The sequence below is a fragment of the Eupeodes corollae genome, chromosome 2, assembly GCF_945859685.1.
Source record: "Eupeodes corollae chromosome 2, idEupCoro1.1, whole genome shotgun sequence".
Classification (NCBI taxonomy): Eukaryota; Metazoa; Arthropoda; class Insecta; order Diptera; family Syrphidae; genus Eupeodes; species Eupeodes corollae.
In genome coordinates, this window is record NC_079148.1 from 80,768,901 (window position 1) to 80,788,391 (window position 19,491).

Sequence of the window (19,491 nt, forward strand, 5' to 3'; positions counted from 1 at the left end):
TTTTAAAATCATATAAACAAAAGTACCAAGATATTAATTTTTGATAGACACTTTAAAATATATTGTTGATTAAACATATCATATTCGTTAATCCGATGCAGTGGCGCTACACGGCCATCGTTGGTATTTACAATAGTTATAGTTATAAAAATACATAAATATGTACCAAGTGCATTAATTTGGATAAAAGATAGGAATGTAATTAAATTTTTTTAAATAATTTACTTTAAATAGAGTTAAAATAATTAAAAAGAAAAATTTAAGATTCAAAATTTTATCTGAAAAATAAGTTTGTCTTCAAAAATTTAAATGCATTTTTATAAATCAAAAAACCGTTGATTTTCAATTTTTTTTTTTGAAAATCGTTAGAGCATTTTTTTTTTAAATAATTTTTTTTATATAAAATTTTTCAATTTTGTTGTAAAAATATTTTTGGTATGAAGTTGTTTAGAGATTGTAAATATACGCCATACATTTGAATTTTGTAAAAAAAAGTTTACTCGTTTTTGAGATATCGAATTAAAAAAAAAAATCTATATTTTTTTTAAAAATCCAAATAATTAAATATTGCACTTTTCATAATCAAATATTGTTAAGGCAACACAAGAGCTTATTCAGAAAAAAAATATGGAAATCAGTTCATAAGTTGCTGAGAAAATTAAAAAACAAAATAACGGTTCTATGAGCGGTACCATTCCTGAGCAATACAAAAATATGTTTTCCTTATTAAAAGAAGCCAAGTTAAAAAATAAAATTTTAGAGAAAATTAAAAAAAAAATCTATCGGTTTGTTTCTGAGTAAATTCGAATTTTCGTTTTTTGACCAAAAAAATTCTATGGGGGCCACTGTTTGTTTCGATCTAAAAAAAATAAAAAAAAAACGCCTAACACGAATCTGCTGAAAACCTTAACTTCCAGGTTTGAACTCAATCGACATAATGGTTTAGACAGACAAAACCGACCGGACGGAATCGCGCGACCCACTTTTTTCGACTTCTCTACCATCGTAATATCAAGTTTGATCAAAATCTCGAGTTCGAAATTTTGCACGAATGAAAAAACTTGCCATATAGTTCCTATATGTCGCAAGAAAAAAAGCATACAACATTTTTCACTGTTTCAGATTTCAGTTCGTATTATGGGAAAAGAAAAATCGCACTAGAAAGACGTATCTTAAATGCTATACAGGATAGCTTCATCTTAAAAAAAAAACTTTATTTTATTTATGTAATTAAATCATATATAATATGCTTTTAAAATGTGTACATATTTGATAAAAAAAATATGTTAAAAAGTAGAAAACACTTTGAATTCTATTATAATCTTAAATCATTGAAGTTAAGAAGAATCAATTTTAGAGTAAACCTTTAAGAATAGTACTTCTTATTAAAACCTTAAACCAAAAAACCATCTAACACAACCATTCTGGCGCCAAAAGTGGGTTGTACGTTTTACAACCCACATGCTGAAGTACGTTTCGCAGATAGCTACATACCTACTATCCTTTTGGGATACACACAAACTTAAGAAAACACTTTTCAAATTTATCTTGTATCCAGTAAAAAGTACCAGAGGATATGTACTTCGCTTCAGTACAGTTTCAAAATTTTACTAAATAACAAAAGTCATTAGGGCGCCCTCAAATTTGTATTGTAACTAGTTACAAATTACTTAAATTTTATTTAAAAAATATGTACTTCGTATAATTTTAAAATCAGTTTGATATTAAATAATTTGTAAGGTGCACTGTTCAATTTAAAAAGTAATGACGATTTTGCGTATTCTAATCCCAGGATATTTGAGCTGTTGGAGGAATTTTAAAATAAGCATATCTATGTAAGATAATTAGTTTATCAATGGCCATTTTAAAGACTGAATTGATTTTGATTTAACCAAGCAGCTGGTATGTACTTGGTTGCTCTTACTTATTTGAAAGATATTAATGTACCTCAACTTTATTGTAGATATAGCTGGCTTTATGATTTATATTATCAAAGGAGTGGGCATTTGCTATGCGTAAGGTACAAAGCAAGGAGTTTGTTGAATTTGGATGTCAAAAATTACTACACTGGTAAAGAATATAATGTAAGCTAGTAATGAATTTATACTTTCTCTAAGATTTTTGATTGCCTTAGTTTGATCCGCTTCCAAAGTTACTCTATCACGTCAGGTTGTTGAGATATTACGTTCTGAAATTCGAAAAAAAAACATACATCCACATATTATCTAAGGCTTTTTGAGATTATCTTATTTTATGGCGTAGCTTTTTGATGGTTTTATAAATCTATAATCGCGTTCTTCAATATTCAGCTAAAAAAATCATGGTATTTTAAAAAATCTAATCCATTTAAACTATTTGTACATAAATGGTTTTCAACAGTATTATAAACAACGGTCGAAACAAATCCCATCGTCTAAACAATTCCAATACACACATACATATGTATGTATATATTTTGAAATATATTGCAGATAATTAAAATCGGATTTAGATTTTGAAATCAGCAAATTCAATGGAAGATCCTAAATCAGGAGAACTTAAGCCCTTAAAAACAAGTAATTTTGTCGACCAGTATTATTTTCAATCTTTTCTACTTAAAATATGAGCACAAAGTTTATATTACAATGGAATTGGTACAAGGTAAAAGAATATTTAAATCTTTCAAATAAAAAAAGCGAATGCAGTTGAATTCAATTTTACAACGGAGAGATAAACAAACGATACAAACATTTGGCAACAATATCCGAGGTAAAAAAAAACACCTAACCAATTTACCTATGCGTAAGCTTAGTTTGCATTATTATACAAATTGAAATAACTTATGTTTTAACGGCCCTGGACTTTTCATCTACCTATACTATAACAACACGACGAGCCAGGCACAACCCAAAAGCAGAACAGTTTGTAAAGCAAAATCCATTTAGTGTTTCGGTCCTGGTTTATTCATTACACTACTGAGCCCAACGCTCCAAATTATAGAAGAAAAACGGATTGAGTGAATGCATTCTGAAACTAAGGTATTTTGTTTGTTTCCTGATTTTAACGATATCGTAGATTTTCTTAACAATAATAACGGTTTTTTGTTATACTTAAGTTCGAGTGTTTTTCACTCACTATGAAATCAATACTAAGAGTATTACGATATACCTTATCAGATCGCACACTGAGAATTTTAGGGAACATGTGAAAGTAACTTTGTTGTTTGTTGATGGTTCTAAAGTTGCATGTTCCAACTTTAGGCTTCAAAAAACCAATAAGACGTATATTTTCGAGAGAGGAAAATCAAATTCCTACTTATATGGGACCGCTAACAAGAAAAAAATACTTTGAATGGAAAGATAGGATCGCTGTCTGGATTAAGATGATTTTCCTTTGTTCATTGGGTCGGTTCCGACCTTTTTCTGGTTTGTTTCTTTGCTTTGATTCTTGTTGTTTTTTGAGGGATTATGGATTTACATACAATGGAGAGAATACATTTTATTTCACGAAAATAAGAATCTGTGAGTAGAGATTGGGGTTATTTTAAAATGAGATTATTATGGTTGATGAAATTTAGTAGAGATAAAGTTTGAACTTTTCACATAGTTAACTTTCTACCGGCTTATTTCGAATCCTTTTTAAATGAGGGAAATGATTTTTGAGTTATGTTGTGGTTAATTTTCTGTGACACAGATTATTAACTTACTTCTGCTCTCATAATTCTGTTCAAAAAGGATGGGTTATTTATTTGTTTAAGTATCTAGAGGTACTTTCCATAGGTAGGGCATTGTTTTTTGAGCTTGATGAGATTGAAATCATAACGAAGTAAGGTAGGGTTCTAAAGATACTTAAAATTTGTCGTTCACATCTCAATAAACAAATTTTCCTACCTATTAAACTTCATATTTTACTAAAACTTAATGAGTTCAATGTTGGGTTAAACAAACTCAATCGTAAGACTCAATAAATTATATAACGATATTTAATGAAATACATTTATGTATCCATGGGAAGTTTGAAGGTTTCATTTGCTACACGAAATATTGTTTTAGTTGTTAAATTCAAAGAAAATTCGAATCAAAATCAAGAATGAATGTCATTAATATATATATAATTAAAAACTTTTTCAAAGAAGTTATTATCTCATAAAAGAGCAACCGTTAATAACGTTATTAATTAGTTTTAAAGGTGAAAAAACTTGTAATAAAAAAATAGATAAACATTTAAGCCTTGGAAGTACCTATGTACACATGTAAATATTAGAAATAATAATAAAGTGTGAAAAACATGGAGTGTTCGATAGGTTCTAAATTTAAAATGTATGCCCTTGCTATCCAAAAAATTCTCTGGTTTTCAAGGTCAAGGTGTTCTTGTTGTTTTTGAGGTAACATTAAAAAAAAGCTAACTAGGTTTGTAATCACCATGTAATTAAATTTAAATTGGAAAATAATGTATGCAGAAAAAAAGTAAACAAACACATTTTTAATACCAGAAAACAAAATAATCCGATAAATCTATAAAAAGACCTATCTCTTTTAAAAAGGTATAATATATCTACTATGTGTGGATTCTGTTAAAATCCATTATATTGGATGCAAATCTTCAAAAGAATCTCAAGTAAAAAACTCTATTATCGTTTTGTGTACCTATAGGTACATTAAACATAATCCTCTTAACTTTTTAAAAGCATTTTCGATTAAAAGTGTATACGAGTTTGAACTTTTGCAAACCCATATCTCCCAACTTTAATGCTTGCATTCACAAACACTTATAAGATACTACAAGACTTCACTTTATATTCAAAAAAAACTAGTTAAGGACAAATTTTAAACTCATTTTCAAATTCCTAACACAAGGAGAAGATCCAAGAGGAAATGTCAACAGGATAAAATCGGTGGTAGTAAACAGAGTTCACATTTTATATGTACTTTATTTTGTTTAGCTTGTTGAAATTACACATACATATTTCTGTGGGATTATTTTTACCAAGCATATCCTGCGATGAATACGGAAGAATTTCCAGGGCAAGTTATGGAATTGCAAAAAATCGAGTATAATTCTTCTGACGAACTCGAGTGCCTTTTATAGTGACTTACACATATTTATAGGAGACTTGAAGTTTTTTTTACATTTAGTTTAAATCATTGTTTAGAACCAGTGCTCCACTATCGTAAACGTCTTTAATCTTTATTTTTATTTTTTATTCTGTAATAGTTCATACTAAATGTTAATTATGTTTTGCATTATGTGCGTGTGTTAGGTTTTAATTGTATTGTTTTCTTACTAACAACTAACACATACACTTAGCTATCTACTTTCTGAAAATTCTGAAGTGTAAGGAAAGATGTCAAATAAAAAACTTGATTTAAAAAATTGAGTTATATACAAAAAATTTAAGATGGCTACAGTTAAACATTGGATGGATAAAAAATATTATATAAATACAATGGTTGTAAGAAAAAACATATTAAGCCTTATATAACAGTTAAAATAGGTCTCCACAAAGATACATATATAAGTCTATATTTTTTTTGAAAGACTCTCTGTAAAAACCTTTTATTTGTTAACAACAATGTTTTAATTTTCCATTTTCAAAAAGTACATTTTAACTTGGTATGTTCTTACACATTTTACAATTGAAATAGAAAAGCATAGTTCTTGTTCGATTTTTTTTGACATTTGGAATTTGCAAAAAAAATTGTATATGTATTTTGTTCCGCCTTAAAAAAGATAGTACAAAATATTCGTTGTACAAAATTTGTTTGAAAGACAATGTAGTGCTTCTGCAAATAAGTGAGCTATATATAATCTGTTTATCATATGAGCAAGTTTGTAGAACTCAGACATACATACATATGTACATGTTGTGTGTAGTTTTTGTGCATGAAACTATTCTTGCCTAAATTGCAGTTGCACCTTTAGCCAGCTGTTACAATTTAATGTATGCTTTCCGGAAATATGTATACAAGTACATTGTACATACATTTACATACATAATGTATCCAAAGAAGGCTTTACTCATTGCAATTTGCATAAGAAATGTGTGTGACTCTGGCTATCCAAGCGGAAAGCAAATAGTCGTTTGGTATTAGCCACAGCTAGAATAATTCTCAGTGCATGATGAAGTTACAAGAAGGCATATTATGTTGAATATTGTTTATATCTTTAAACCTACAAAAGCTAAACAATTAAAGTAGTTACACAGAAAGCTGGAAGTTTTGGTAACTGTTTTTTTTTTATCATAGAGTTTTTAATCTTGAATCATTTTAAGATCAAAAATTGTATAACCTCAAAAACAACGAGGAATGACGTTTTTAAGATCTGTTAACATTTTTAGATTAATCAAATTGACAACTTTCTTATAAAGAAAGTAATAGATTTTTAACTTTGAATTTATTTCATTAAATAAAACGCACTGTTATTAACATTTGTTAAGATTCTTAGAAAAATTCAATTGAAAGTTTTGCCAAATTAAGAACCAACACAAAATGCTTCTAGTGTGAATCGCATTACACTGGTTTCATATTGAGTTACTTACGACAGAAAGAAAATCATAAAAAACACTGAACATACAAAATTAATATAAGGGAACGTAATACTTGCGTTGTTGTGTAAATACCAGTCTTGACAAGCATCGTAATCTTTTGGGAATGCAATCATTATAAATCATTTATTATTTATTGAATTCAACTTGAAGATTGAATTGATTGATTTCACGTAAGGGGTTTAAAATTTCGCAATCACCCATCTGTTGACCTTAAAAACACTGCAATCATTTTTTTTATAATCATTTGACTATAATCAATAGATTGCATTTATTCAAGTGAATACAAGGATATGAAGTGCATGCAAAGACTTCAAAAGAATGCAAACACTTCCATTGAATGAATGAAGTCGCAAATGAATGCATTCAATTGATTGCAGGCAAATGATTTAAGTAAAAATGATTGAAAGCTTTTTAGGGTCAAAAGATTGATGATTTCGAAATTTAAAGTCACAATCTTTAATTCATATGAACTTTCAAGCCTGGTAAGTGCATAAATGTTATATCATGTATTTTTGTAATCGAATCAAGCCAATTTGCTAAGGGCAGTTGGATGCTATACATATGTTTTCTATTAAATTGACACATTTTTCTTTTAAGATTGAATACACGAATATTCACCGAATTAAAACCGGGCTGAATGCAACTGGGTGAAAATACCTTTATTCTCTTTAAAAAAAAGTACGAAATATCTGTTTTAGGAAGAAAATATTTTAGAAAATTAGTGAAGTACCTTTTTGGTCTTAAGGACATCATTATTTGTTAACTGCAACATTTGCAACACACAGTAAACATATTAATACAATTGTTTTAAATGTACAAATAATTATGAAATCCAGTTTTCTGATACGACCTAACTAATTATCTTCAAAACTCATATACACACTAATTGATGTCTATGAGGGCTTTAGATATTTATAAATTTTATGTTGAAAACAAAATACCTTATATAATTTTAATTATTTATAACAAAACTAATTTTCTTTTTCAAAAACTTATTTCTTCTTCATCCGGACAAAAATTATAATATGTGTAAGAGGCGTGTGCTATGTTAACTATAGTGGTTTCTGTTGTTTCAAATGTTTCAATATTCAACTGTTTCACCTTTTTTGCTTAACCCACTCAAAGCTTAGTCAATATTATTATATTATATAATTTACATACATATCTATTTGTGCGCTTCACCTTTGTATAAAGCACCAATTTATAAAAATAAATACCTTCTCAAGACAAAACATATAATTGAATCCCACAATATCGCCATTTATAAGTTGTTTTTAAAAAATATTTAAAATACGAAATATTATCTCTTCCAGCATAAAGATCATCAAAATAAAATAAATAGTTTAGAAATTGGACAAAAATGTAGTTCTAGTTTAATATAGTCAATTTAGTAATGGGTTAAATAATTCTCTTAGAAATTTTTGTTTTCTTATATAAATTAAACATATTCAACTACATATTTTAAAAACAACTTATAGAACCTTTAATTTTGTAAATATATTCAACCGAACATAATGTTTATTTGTTTTTAGATATTTAATTTGTTAATTACCTATTTTTTAAAAGAATAACAATTTATATGTATATAATACTTTATTGATCATATTTTGTTTACAAACAATTATGTAAATATATACATACCACATCAAACGCGGTTAAAACTATTTCAGATTTTTTTTTATTTTTTATTATTTGTAGTGTTAAATTTAACAACAAACAACATTTAATGTTAAAAAATTTCAAAAAAAACATACGAAACAAATCCAAATCATTCCGGGTTTTTTGTTTACAGGGGACTACATGACGATTACAGAGTTCGAGTCCGTGTTAACTCGTAAGAATTTAAAAATATATGCCTTTCACTCATGTATACCTACCTATACCTATACTCTATCTCTTAAGCAAAACTTTAAAACTTTCAACTAAATAATCGTATACTCGTGCTACATTACAAAATAAAAAAACATCTCTCTTAAACTATGCTCTTGCATCACTGTCAAACAAGATACTCTTAACTTTATTTATTTTTTATTTAATTTATATAAATAATGTGATTCTAGTTTAGAAAAACATATGGTTTTTTATTTAAACTTTGTTTTTCGATGTTTTGGTGTGTTTATAGTGTATTTGTGTTTATCCATCCTTTACTTTGTATGGTTTATTTATTTCACTTTATACCTATAGACAACATATTTTTAACACCTAAATAATAACTGGGATGTATTCTTTTAATAAATGTTGTAAATCACATAATGTATGAACATTTATTTTTCATCATTATATTTTGTTTCACAACATTACTGCACATTCATAACCGCACTTATACATATAGTTAGTAAGTTGTTGTAGACACTTTCTTAGTTGTATGTTTTATATTATTATTTGTATAAAGTTTAGGGGCTTAACTACATTCCATAGTTTTCACAAAAACTAAGAAGAAGATAAAAATCAGCTAGAAACTTAGTTAATATACCATAAATATATATACATGTTGTTCTTTTTTTGGTTTGGAAGCAAGTATCTATTTGAAAGCATTATTTGCAAATGTGATCTAATTAGTTAAGATAGTTTTTGACGCTCTTTTACATAGTGAAAACAAGAGAGTACTAACTTGCTTAGAAGTGTACTGAAAACGGAGAGAAAGAAGATCAGAAATGAAAGAAAAGCAGAAAACAAAAGAAACACTGCATCTCGTTTATTAACCTTCAACAACGAGATAAAATATTCAACGGGAAGAAAGGTGAACAACTACCGAGTAACCCACGAAATGCGTTGTTTGCCTTTAACAGCTGATTTATAGAAATTTGTGTTTTTGAGTCAAAAATTACCTTTTCGCATAAAGTCACATATAGTTAAAATACTACTGTTTTTGGTTCATGCTTGTTTTTGTGTATATCCATAAAAAGTTATCCCAGATATTATAATTAATGTTTTCTGCAATACTAACAAGTTAGCACACAACTTCTTCCATTCGTGTCTAATACTACGTTATCACCATATAAACATCCGGGATTCAAGGTATGTGATTTATTCATAGTTTTTTTGATTTCACATTGTATTCGGAATACAAATAGAATTTAATTTTTAGTCTGATTACTTCCACAAAAAAATATCAATCTTTAGAACTTTGAACAGAACTAAGGTGTTTTAAATATAAACAAAATAATAAGATGCTCAAGAAAATAAAACTGTAATTATTGTTCTTTTATTTAGAACAATAATAATATTTGACATTACATGAGCTTCTGCATTTCTGTCCCAATTTTCCCATTAAAATTTTATAAAAAATGTCCTTAATTCCAAAAAAACTGCGAAAGAACTTAATTTTTTTGCATAGTCTCATTTATACATACGTAAGGTAAAAGAGCAATACTACCCAAATAACTCGAAAACTAAACCTACATACGTTTTTTGAAGAAACTTAATCGAGGGTATTTGAAACTCATGTATTTCTTACAATTGATAGATTTTTTATTGTATTATGTTTGGACAAATATTTGGATTCTTTTTAATTTATCACTTAATGCTACATTCATTCAAACCAATATAGTTTTCTCTTTGCATTCGATCTAGAAATATGACCAAAATAAATAATTGTTGCATTCATTGAGAGATTTTAAATGTTATAGATGTCGATTTTCATTTAAGAAGTGTTAAGTAAGTATAAATAAAGCTGTCTCTAGAATTATTTAGTAGACATTTTGGGAAAGGTTTGTTTGGTTTGTTTGGGTGCATCCTATATTTCTTTTTCATTTACAGAACCTGGATTTAAAGAAAATTAGCGATGCCGTACATTTTACCTCACTGTTTGTACTCTCCGTAACGCTGGGTTCTTTTCTTTGGAAAATAAGTTGTTCTTAAACCTCAAAATAATTTGGCCTTCTTCCACTCTATCATAATGCATTCTGACCAACTGCTGAGGGTTAGTATTATTTCACTTGCATATTTTTCACTTCATAACCCCGATTTCAAGGTGATCGATTTAGAGATTTAGGGCTATTATTCTATTCTAGTATAGCTTTCTTCTGACGAATTGGTGTTTCATTATTTTAGAAGTATGATAGAAAGATTTTCATCTCGTTTGCATTAATTTTTTAATTTGTTTTTTTTTTTTTTAACTGGATATGCAGTATTATGTTTTCAAAGGTACTCTTTTCATTTCTGTTGTCAGAGTTTGCCTATCTCTTAAAGTTGCGGAGGTAAATAGTATGCTTTTTATCGTATGTCCACAAAATAATCACCTCTTTGAGTTTTGTTTTGTCGTAAGCGACAGTTTTTGGCATATATGACAAATATTCCATGTGTTTTCCCTCTTTTTTTTCTTAATATTGTTTTGTCGTAAGTGTATAGGCTTAATGTTAGAATATAATAATTAATGCACAACACACGTCTGTTCAAGAAGAGATTTATTGAGAGAGTAAAACATAATGAAAATAGAATACATTAAGTTATTAAGAATACATTGAGAAGTTCTGAGCAAAAGAATATTGGAATTGAAACAATGCAATAATTCAAATAGATTATGTTGCCATATTAAAATTTTACATAATTTTAACACTCCTTCTCAACTAAATGTATTTGAAAAAAAATATAAACAGAGTAAATAAAGATTAATATAATCCCATAGCTTGGGTAAATTTACAATGTTTAACTTTAGGCAAATTTTTTGTAAGAATATCTGACATCATTTCATTAGTATTAACATAATTTAATGTAATTTCATTGTTTTTATACAACTCACGAATATGATGATACTTGATGTCTATGTGTTTGCTGAAAGCATGATAAATAGGATTTTTTACCAAATGCTGAGCACTCTGGTTATCGCTGTTAAGAACAATCGGAGATTTGATACCAAAACCAATTTCGGTGATCAACTTTTTGATGTAACAGCTTCCTTCGCTGCAGTCGAGAGTGCGACGTATTCTGCCTCTGTGCTGGAGAGTGCAACCAGATTTTGTTTTTTCGACTCCCACGAAAACACACTTCCTGCAGCGACAAAGGAACATCCAGTATATGATTTTCTGTCGCTAGCATCGCCTCCCCAGTCTGCGTCGACGAAGCATTCAATAGGTTGTCCCGTCTTACTGTAGTGCAGCTTCAGGTCAATTGTCTTTTTAAGATACCGTAGGATATGCCAAACACCAGCTTCGTGTTGAGAATGTGGGTCCATATTGCGCTGAGACAGTTTACATACTGAATGAAGTATATCAGGTCGAGACGAAATTGCAAGGTACATGAGGGCACCAATGATGGATTGATACTCAGTTTGATTGACCCTTTTACAACTTTCATTGGAACAATGGACTTGGAAACCTGCGTCCAATGGAGTTGATACTGGCCTGCAATTGTCCATACCATACTGATTCAGGAGGTTATTTATGTACTGCTGCTGACAAACAGTAACAGCACCAGTGTCGCCCTCGCGCTGTATTTCCATACCCAAGAAATATTCCAGCTTACCTCCATCTACGACTTCGAATTCATTCGATATTTGAGCTTTAATCGCAGTAAGCTCATGCAACTCTGAGCTAGCTAGAATGAGATTATCAACATATACACCGATAATATTAAAATTACCTTTATGATTTTTTGTGTACACACACGGCTCACTGACGCACGGTGAAAAACCAATCTTCTTCAGAACGGAATCTAACTTTTCGTTCCATTCTCGCCCACTCTGTTTTAGCCCATACAGTGCTTTGTTGAGTTTCAGTACTCTTTTTGGAAACTCTTTGTCGACAAACGGCTCCGGCTGCTTTATATAAACAGTGTCATGGAGATCACTGTTCAAGTACGCTGATGATACGTCCAATTGGTGTAGATGCAGATTATGTTCACAAGCCAATGCAATAATCATACGAATGGTTGCATACCTTTCAACAGGTGAAAAGGTTTCAGTAAAATTAACACCAAACTGCTGGCTACAACCTTTTGCGACCAAACGTGATTTATACTTATGAATGCTACCATCGGCATTCCTCTTTATGTTGAACACCCATTTGCAGCCAACGAGTTTCTGCCCAGCTGGTAACTCAACTAACGACCATGTGCCATTCTTCACCAAACAGTCATACTCCTTCTGCATCGATGCTTGCCATTGCTTAGAATTCCTTCTACTTACAGCCTCTTCGACACTCTGTGGAATAAAAGCGTCATCTTCCTCCAACAGATTCAGGACATGACGTTCTTTTCTTGTACGCCCACGCCTTCCTGTACGTATGAGTCTAGGTCTGCCACTACAGAATTTGACAACTTTCTCACAGTCATCATTCGAACTGTCATCCTCCTGCTCACGTCTACGTTTTTCTGAACTTATTTCTTTTCGGCCAATATCCAGTTCATTTTTCGTACCCAAACATTCAACCTGACCAGCGTCATACGTAATTATGTCAAACAATGCATCTTTGGAACCGACATACGAATGTTCCATGAATATGACATCCCTGCTGACAATCACTCTTTTTGATGCGGGGTTATACAAGCGGTAAGCCTTGGATGTGTCGGAGTAGCCAACCATTATCAGCTCTTTACCTTTAGATTGAAATTTCTTACTTTGCGTTTTATCGACAGCAATGGCTAAACTACCAAAAACTTTAAGGTGGGATACTGTTGGCTTTTTGCTAGTCCACACTTCATACGGAGTTTTATCAACAAGGGACTTTGTTGCAGATCGGTTGCGTAAGTATGCTGCAGCTGCGACTGCCTCCGCCCAAAAAGCTTCATCAAGTCCACTGTGCACAATCATGCTTCTGGCCATCTCGACCAAAGTTCGATTAGCGCGTTTAGCTACACCGTTCTGTTGAGGAGTATATGGCACAGTCAGTTCACGCTTTATACCCTCTGCATCCAGAAATGTACCAAATTCCCTCGAAAGGTACTCGCCCCCATTGTCACTACGCAGAATTTTGATCTGCCTACCTGTCTGCTTCTCTACCAATGCCTTGAAAGACTTAAAAACGCCAAATACTTCATCTTTAGATTTGAAAAAAGTACACAAAAATGAAGCGCGACATATCATCAATAAATGTGACAAAATATCGAGAACCTCCAATCGAATTTTTGTTCATTGGACCACAGACATCGCTGTGCACAATCTCTAATAGATCTTGGGATCGGCTGGTTGTTGCACTTGGAAACGGCTTCACACATATTTTGCTCTTTGCACAAGTCACACACTCGTTCTTGTATGGCATATCTCTGATTTTAAGCCCATGCACTAATTTCTTGGCTGACATTTCTTTAAGGCTTTGGAAGTTCAAGTGTCCGTATCGATTATGCCACTCGATTGCATCATCCATTTGGCCTTTAGCTATCATGAATTTATGCGAATCAGCCTTCAATAAAAACAATCCATCGCGCATAACTGCCTTCATGACGACATCACCATTGTGGTTTCTTATAATTGCAGACTCTCCATCAAAAACTACTGCTAGCCCATTATTAACTGCTCTGCTAACGGAGATAAAATTTCCCTGAATTGTAGGCACGTGCAGGACGTTTTTTACCGTTACAGCTAGGCCGTTGCATGTAACAGAAACATCACCTCTACCTTCAGCTTCTATGAAATTATCTCCCGCTAACATAATTTTTTCTTTTCCCTCCCAATATGAAAGGAACAAATTGCGATCACAGCATAAATGGGACGTAGCTCCACTGTCAATACACCAAGAATCCTTATCTAATGTATTATTTGAAGCAGAAGCAAGAATTGAAAACGAGTGCTCATTTGCGTCCTTTTTGGATCCTTACAATGAGAAGCAAAGTGACCCCGACGACCGCATCTATAACATTTGCCACTTACTCGTCTCTTTCCCCCACTGCCACCGCCGCTGCCGACCAAGCTACTTCCAAGACTACTATCGCTTTCACCACTATTTTTAAATTTGGAACACCTTTTAGCATTCACACGAGCAACAAATGCTTGTTGACTCTCTCCAGCCTCTGCTACCTTACCTCCTCTTTCTAGCCTTCTAGCTCCTTCCTCAAGCAATTTTACCTTGAGCACATTTAGAGCTGGAAGTGTATCACGTGTCTCGATGGCTACCACAAAACTCTCAAACGAATCTGGCAAACTAGAAAGCAAAATTATAACCATCATCTCCTCGGGCACAGTAACACTTATTTCAGCCAGCTTCTCTATCGTTTCAAAGAACTCATTAATGTGCTCAGACATGCTAGCACCCTCAGACAAACTTAGGTGCATAAGCCTTTTAAACAACGAGATCTTACGCGCAGGACCACATGGTTGGTAAATTTCTTTTAATTTATTCCAAGCCATAGTTGAGGTTAAGCAGTGCCGCACGTGGTTTATTTGCGAAGGTTTTATACAAAGCATGATGCTTGCTAGAGCCTTCTCGTCTTTTGCATCAAACGCTGCAGATTCTGTCGCACTAGCAGCCTCACCTTTTATAAGTTTTCCACATGTTATACCCCATAAGTCTGAATGTACCAAAACACTCTTCATGTGAACCGAACACGATGCATAGTTAGAGTCGTCCAGTTTTTCAATAGAGTATAAACCAGCGGCACTCATTTCAATTTTGCAAAATTAATTAATACAAACAAAAAAAAAAATGCAAGAAAATAATCAATTAATTATTTAGCAGAAATTAACTTAAGGTTTGCCCTGGGCCCATAACCTGTTAGAATATAATAATTAATGCACAACACACGTCTGTTCAAGAAGAGATTTATTGAGAGAGTAAAACATAATGAAAATAGAATACATTAAGTTATTAAGAATACATTGAGAAGTTCTGAGCAAAAGAATATTGGAATTGAAACAATGCAATAATTCAAATAGATTATGTTGCCATATTAAAATTTTACATAATTTTAACACTTAAAACATACAATAAAAAATTTAAAATAAAATAATAATTTTTAATTTATATAAAATTTAAAATTTTTAAAATTGTTGACTATCCTTTTATTGAAGCTCTGACTCTTTGAGGTGACTCCTGCGTCCCCCAAAATAAAAACAAGTTCATATCCACTGCTTTGATTTTTTTATTCAAAATGCATTATCCTTAAAATTAATTACACACACATTTTCGGAGCCTGGCCATTCTCTAATTCAAGAGGTAGATTGCGTCCATAGCTCTATTGACAAATACGTGCGCAACTTGGAAATATTTAGCCAGTTTTCGCTTATGCGACATCTTAAGAATATGAAATTTTAGAACGTAAAATTAAAATTAATTCAAATGTTGCCAACAGATTTTAAAGCATTTTCCGCCAAAGCGGTCCAATTAAACTTTCCGTCAATTCCATTCAGTAAAATAAAGTTTCTGAAATATATTAAAGACTAAAAATATACACTTTATTTTAAAACGAGCGGAAGAGAAATTGAGCATAAGACAGCTTTAATACTGAAAAAATCTAATAAGAGTAGCCTGGCAATCCCAAAAAATTTGTTCAACCTAAAGCTTCTTGTTTCAAGTAACTCAAAATCGTTGTCAAAAGACATAATGAATGACCTTAAGAGTTTATTTGTTTTTTTTTTGCCAAAGCCTTGTTCAAATCAAAAACATAAGAAAAAAATCATTCATAATATATTATTTAATACTATTTTTTTACCTATACAGTTATTTATGTTAACGTTAGGTTTACTAACCAAAATTTTGATCTCATAGATTTAATCGTATAGTTCATATTCATAGAACTACTTTTCCGTTAGTTTTTATGAAAAAAAATGTGATTTTAATTTTGTACCTATATTAACATTAATATTTTTATGGTCATAGGAAGACTTTTTTATTATTGTTTTTTTTTTTACCATTTTTAATCAAGTTGATTTTTTCACACCAAGATTGCCTTTAAACAAAGACTCAATAAATGTGATGTATGTATTGCTATATTAACCTTTATAAAATAAATACAATTTAATTGTTATCATTGATAATTTACTTTTTTTTAATTGGTTCTCATACTAATCCCTATTGAAATAAACACGGCGCTTGAATATTGAAATGTCGTACGTGTGTTTACTTTGTCGTACGTGTATAGGATGAAAACAAAAGATTATTTTGGTGGCGTATACGACAAACTCATTTTGGGGAAAAAGCTTTATAACTTAAAAACCAAAATAGCTGGGACAGTTTTTTTTTATATACATACATAAATCAAAAGAAGATACTCCACACAATATATTCTAATAAAAAAAAACTTAATCGCTTAGTTTTTTATAGTAACGGAAACCTTTAAATGCGATTTCTCAATATGGTGTTTTTGGGAGATACAACAAAACAATTATAGGGCGGCGATATATTCAAATTCATCTGCAATAAGTCAACATTTAAAAATTAAACTATTCTTTTATTAATATTGATTTGTTCACTTCCTGAACTATGAAAACAATTTAAATGGTTTAATTGTCTACCTCTAATCCCGTATTTTCGTTTCGTATAACGGTTCACTTTCTTTCTTTGAAAATATTTCAGAGTTTGAAAGATTATTAAGTTTCAAATTTGTGGAATAATAGAACCGTTTCTCTTCATTGGCGCCTTAAAACCTAAAATTTTTGTTCATCACTAATACAATTTTAATTAAAACGACGAGCAACAATTTTAAGTGATATGAATTCACAAATTTTGTCTCAACGAAATTATTTTAGTATATTATTTGCACCAAATGGCTTTCTTCATCAGGGTTTGATTAAAAAGTTGTTTAAAGCTGAGTTTTTGGAATCAGCATAGGAATACATTTTAAAAATTAAATTTATGTAAGTTTTGACAGTCAATTTTTCAATTTAAATTCAAGCATGACACTTTTACAATTATAAAAAAATTACCTAAAAGTTAATTCTTAGGAAGCAGTTTTAAGTCATTTAAACAAATATTCTGAGGTTTAAATAAAAAAAATTAAGCCTATGCCCACATTTCGCGACAAATAACAAGTGCACAAATCGACTTAAGCTAAAACCAAAATTGTTTTAATTTTTCCACAGTTTGTACATAAGGCGCACAAACAACCCAACGCCCTTAACAGTGCAATCTCCAATTTGCACATTTCCATTTCTACCCTAATTATCTATATGAAATTTTTATCAAAAGAATTATAAACTTTTAATTGTATGGTATGAATTTTTCATTTTTTAAGCAATAACAGATTTTGTGATGATTGGGTTAAATCCATGCCTGTGCCATCTAATTTTTTTCCCGGGTACTGCCTATTGTGAGAGATTGCGACAAATCCTCCTAGATAATTATTCTTGTCGTGAAAAGTCCTTTCTAAAATTAGCCGCAAGGATTCGGCTGTGTAGGCCTCCCCCATCTCTGACAACATTACTTGCACACAGGAATGGTCGAGAGTTTAAAGTCACTTTACCCTGGTTCTCTACAAGCTGTTGCACCATCTAATTTAATTTACTTACTCTTCGATATTTTGTGTCAAACACAATTTAACCAATCCAGTGATTTGTGTGTTAATATGGACTTTAACTGGTATTTAACTAAATGGTTTCTGTTTGCTTCTTGAATGACTCAAGTAATGATAACGTGACAGCTACTGAAAGACTATATGTTTTCCTGTAACATATAAGTAAATAAACAGCGTCTCCACTGATTTTAGCTGTGTTGAACAATACAAAATTAAATTCATATTTCAAAATATTTTTACTACCAAAATAAATGAAAAATGACTTCCGCAAAGTATTTACTTCTTTGGAAAATAATGTTTGTCCAGGAGTTATCTGTTTCTTTTAATTTGGTATTTATTTTTAATCGAATCTTGATAAATACATATATGTCCATCACAATTTTATTTTTTTATTTAAAACAAAAATCATTTTTAAATATTTGTTAATGATGCACATTTAATAAAATTTACACAATTTTTCGTAATCATTTAAAACTTTTTTTCTTATTTTTAAAGTAACAATCATCTGCTATTATTTTTAATACCTATAACTATTTACACAAATAATATGACCAAAGTGCTTAGAATTAAAATAATATTAAATATTTTTCTAAAAAATATCTCGTGTGTATGCTTTCAAAATGTTGTGTTCTTAGAATATTTAAATAAATATAATTTGGCATTTAATTCATATTTTTTCCTTTTATTTTAACAAAAATTATGGAAAAAAACACAAACAAACTGAAAAAATTATATTTTTTACAGGTTTAACACTTACAGACTCGATGAAAGGTATTCATAAATATGTTTAAATGAGATTTTATAATGCAACAATGTCAATGTTTTCCTTATATACACAATTCAGCCGGCACACCAAAAAACACTCAAACACAAAATATTAGTGACATAATTTTCCTACCTTCGTTGAGCATACCCACAACAAAAGTTAACCTTTAGATATCTAAAATACTTACACATTAATACATTTAAAACAAAGTTAATAACAATATAATGCTAAATGTCCCTTCATATTCTTTTAAAACTACTCCTTAAACGAAACAAAACAGAACTTAAAATACATTACTTTGATGTTTGCTTCACATACCTAATAAATACTTCAATGTTTACATAATGTTTGAATGTAGTATAGATACAGTATCTTTTTTTAATATTTCAATGTAGGTATAGCTTGTAGCTGAAGTTTTTAACAACTCCACCCACGGGAGTTTTTGATAGCTGTATTTAATATAATTGAAAAGACCTTAATTTCACGCTTATGAAAAACGTGTAAAGAGGGCTCAAGGCATCTCTTCAACAAACAGTATTTTCAAGTTGCTTTTGCTTACAAATGTCATTTTGGATAATGACATTCAACTATTTGTTATGTATTTTTTGTAAACCGATATTATTCTGGTATTGAAAATGAAAAGTAAAAAAGTAAAAGTAATTCACAGTTTATTAAAATATTATTATAAGGATTTGATAATTTCATCAGTGAGTTCTTCAAAGTCTTAGTTGTCACTTTTTGGCATTGATGAAGTTGTCAAGTTTTTCTATTCAGAAATATTTTTGTATTTAAAACAAAAATTAATTACATAGAAATA

At 30.3% G+C, this 19,491-nt stretch overlaps 1 protein-coding gene across 4 annotated transcripts in view; it reads left to right on the forward strand.

Annotated features, from left to right (window-relative positions):
- The window catches only part of LOC129947020 (voltage-dependent T-type calcium channel subunit alpha-1I), a 190,280-nt gene that overhangs the window by 114,515 nt on the left and 56,274 nt on the right, over positions 1 to 19,491 (forward strand). The window contains exon 1 of one of the 4 annotated variants that reach the window (XM_056057423.1): positions 18,649 to 18,679. The exons of the other annotated variants lie outside the window; for them this stretch is intronic. The gene's annotated coding sequence lies outside the window, so the exon portion shown is untranslated. Of the gene's footprint in view, positions 1 to 18,648; positions 18,680 to 19,491 lie in introns of those variants that run through there. 4 annotated transcript variants of the gene reach the window in all.